Genomic DNA, 3724 nt, shown 5'->3' on the forward strand with positions numbered 1-3724 from the left:
GTGTGTGTGTGTGTGTGTGTGTGTGTGTGTGTGTGTGTGTGTGTGTGTGTGTGTTTGGGGCAACTCTTTGGGGTACACGGCCACATCTCGCGCCTAGCCTCCTGGTCAGGTTAGAGGATGATTTCTCTTTTTGTTACTGTTTTTGGAGAGAGCTTCTGGTACAATATGTAGCACTATAGGCTGTAATTTCACACCCGGCTGCACATTTCCCTTAAAGCGAACCCCCCCCCCCCCACACACACACACACCACCTATAAGACCCCCACCACCAGCCGCAGCCACCCCCAACACTTCCCTTCCATCAGATTTGCACCCCCAATTCTTTTCTTCGCTCGCCCTCCTGCTCCTCACAAAATGTCCCTAAAAAACAAGATGCAAATGCTCTTGAAAGAAATGAGCAGCGTTTTTGTTTACTTTATTTGTCTCGTGCCTAAGCAGCACGTGCCGCGTGGCAAGAAGGTGCTTCTGTTATTGTGATTTTAGGAAAGGGGGCGGCTCTCTGCAGCAACACGGGTGGTCAGAAAGCTAACTAAACAGCAGCAAAACCACATCGTGTCAAGATTGACCACAATAAACATCTTTAATTCAAATATCAAGACAACAAATGCAATGCGTGTCAGAAAGAAGAAGAAAAACGAACTTGGGCGTGAATTCGAACCCCAATCAGCTCCATGACGCGCAGCTGCAGCGTTTAGGAGGACGCCACAGCATGTCAGGAGTTTGCAAAAATGTTTTTGGAGCCTGCGTGCACCCATTAGGAGAGGTGTAATGTATTGACAGAGAGCAATTTATCTTTTGCCCCGCTTCCTAATGGCCTGTGCAGGAGGAGAAGGAGAGGTGGCATGGAGGAGGAGGAGGATGAGGAGGAGGAAAGGGAAGAAGGAGCACCGATGGTCCAGCAGCTCCACCCGCCGAACATAGCCTTCAAGCAGCCGTGGGAAGGATGATGGAGGCGCCTGAGTGTTGGTAAGTTTCTTCTGGGGTCTCAGCGTGATCGGGTTTGCGCTCCCTGAAAGCGCTGATGCGCCTGGATGTCAGTTTTATTCCCAAAGAAAAGTTGCAGTGCACATTTCTCAAATCTTAAACAGTTTCTTTTGCAGAAAAAATCTATATTTCATGGGATTTAATTAAATTGAAACTGTAATAATTAGCCATAAAATCAACGAATTATTCACTGATTTTCATATATTTTTTTAAATCCAGAGAAGAAGCCTCTTCCTCAGCGTCTCAGCAGACAGCCTCCTCCTCCTCCTCGTCACCGTGCAGGATCTCCTCTTCGCGTCCCGCTGCAGCCGCTGCACTCCGGGCCACAAATCTTGCTGGCGTGAACAGATGGAGCATCAATTTGATTCCATCCTCGACACCGTGAAAGATTGATTTTGCACTTGCTTTTAATTTTGTCCATAATTAATTGGATCATTACGACTGTTTTTCATTGACGAAATGGTTTAAGGGTAAAATTACACCCTGATCTGTGTGCGTTTTTATTTATTCTGACTAAATGTTCTCCTGAAGGGGAAACAAAACCAACTTATATCAGCTACTGTTTTCACTCCATGAGAAAAGTTCCTCCTAGGTTATTACGACATTTCTGGACTTTTGAAGTCTTTAAAACATCAAAACAATTACCTTTAACACACATAAATACACACACAGTTGAGTTTTACAGCAGAGTCATTTTAATAATTAAATTTTAGGCTTATTTCTTGTTAACACAGGAAGAACTATGACAAGTAATTAAAATATGCTTAATTTGCATATTGTCCTATAAAATAAATAGAAAATAAAATGAAAAAAAAAACATTCTTCTTTAAATCACCAGTTAATAAAATGAGTTTTTTTCTTTGCAAACACTGATGCAGGTTGAAGCAAACAGAAAAAATAATCATAGACTTAAAAATGTCTTTAGGCTCTAAATTGACAAATTCCTGACAGCTTCTGAGCTAATTTCCAACCATATTGCTGCTCTGTATGAATGTGCCAGCTCAGATCAACCTTTGATGGCAAATCATCAAAAATTAAGAATAGACGTAAAAGTCAGTGTGGGTTTACAGCTGCTGTAGGCTGTATTTCAGATGATAAAACCCACACAGAAGACCGTCCTGCTGACACTGAGACAAAATAAATTCCCAGTCTCTTTATTTCAGCTTCACTCCAATTAGATACGTGCACAAACTCCAAAAGGATTTAACTTCCTTTTGAAAATCTAAATCAGGATGTTCCACAAATTAAACATGTTTTATCTCTCCTGGAGTATACAAAAACATTCATATTCTGATATCTGGGTAATTTTCTATCCTGAAAACAGGGAAAATAAGACATTTAATGTTTCTAAAAAATAAAAAAAACACATTCTAAATAATCAAATAAAATCTTCATTATTACTATTCTTAAAGAGAGACACACATTTCTGCACTGCTTCATTTTGTCTTTATGTCTCCCAGCATGCTTTGAGACGCTAAATTGGGGAATAAAGCTCCTGCTCCTCATTCATTATGCAGATTTGCAAGGATCTGTTAAATGTGCCCTGCAGTGTCGGATTAAAAATAGGTCTGTATCTTGTCATTTTCAAAAGTATTCTCTATGTTGCATTTTTTATTGTACTGGGAACAAGAACTAAATCCCTTCTCTTCCACATCAAACTTTCCACATGGGTAGTTAAATGTGTGCCCCTCTGGTTGTAACAAAAAGTGTGGATGGTGAGGCCACCAGGAATTGAAAGAAAACAGTTAATTCTTCCAGAAAAAAAAGTCAGTTGTCACCCAATTATGATATTCTCCAAAGTCTTTAAACGTGAGAATAAAACATCATCTGCACCAAGCAGCAGCATCAGTGGATGAGGAGCCAGCTCTCCCACAAGGCCCGTGCTCATCTCTGTAGGAGAGGCAGAAGCCTTCAGTGGATCGGTCTTTCTCTATGTGTGTGTGTACGAGTGTGTGTGTGTGTGTGCAGCGGAAATCTGCCTGAGGCGGCTTGGAGGAGTCCCGCCAGCTGCCTCCGTCCCAACCAGACAGCCAACAGCTTCCAATCACATGTCAGCAATATGCGAAGCAGAGCTTCTGTCCAGTGGGCCGCTGACATGTGTTACCCTTTGGCATGCATAATGCAGCAGCCACCTCCTGCAGGCGCTCGGCTCAAAAAGCTGATTCCTCCAACTTCTTCTTCTTCTTCTCTTTTTTCTGGTCTTGTTGTTTTTGCTCCTCCTGCCCTTGCTGGTTATCTTCAGCGAAATAATCTCATGATATCATGAGGACTGATGGCTGCACAGTGTGATTTGCTGATTAGTGTGTGTGTGTGTGTGTGTGTGTGTGTGTGTGTGTGTGTGTGTGTGTGTGTGTGTGTGTGTGTGTACACATACATCTCTCTCTGCAGAAATCTACGGATGAGCAACTCCCACATAAGCTCCTGATCACTTCTGTAAATGCTTCCTGTCACCTTCAGTGGTGTAATGATCATGAAAATTGTGACCTTGATCTATGGAAAGCCATAATGTGACTGAATGGCCTCCTCCCACGCATTTCCTGGCCGACTCCGAGCTCGCTAAAGGACGACTCTCAGGGAGATTGTTAGGCGGCAATAAAAAGCTGCGGTTTGGCTTGCAATGGTTCGGGTATTCCTCCTCTTCTTCACTGCCGTTCAGCTAAATCTCCAGCCTGAATGTAGATGAGTCTGCTTGTCCTCAGGCGCAGAGGAGATTTTATTGTCTGGTGGTCCAACATGATCA

At 42.8% G+C, this 3724-nt stretch overlaps 1 long non-coding RNA gene across 1 annotated transcript; it reads left to right on the plus strand.

The window, feature by feature from the left end:
* The first annotated feature begins 398 nt into the window (after positions 1 to 398).
* On the plus strand, positions 399 to 1471 carry LOC129166503 (uncharacterized). The gene is made up of 2 exons (XR_008565498.2): positions 399 to 966; positions 1204 to 1471. It is a non-coding gene; the product is annotated as an uncharacterized lncRNA (long non-coding RNA).
* The last annotated feature ends 2253 nt before the right edge of the window (positions 1472 to 3724 follow it).

Source organism: Nothobranchius furzeri, chromosome 16, assembly GCF_043380555.1.
Source record: "Nothobranchius furzeri strain GRZ-AD chromosome 16, NfurGRZ-RIMD1, whole genome shotgun sequence".
Lineage (NCBI taxonomy): Eukaryota > Metazoa > Chordata > Actinopteri > Cyprinodontiformes > Nothobranchiidae > Nothobranchius > Nothobranchius furzeri.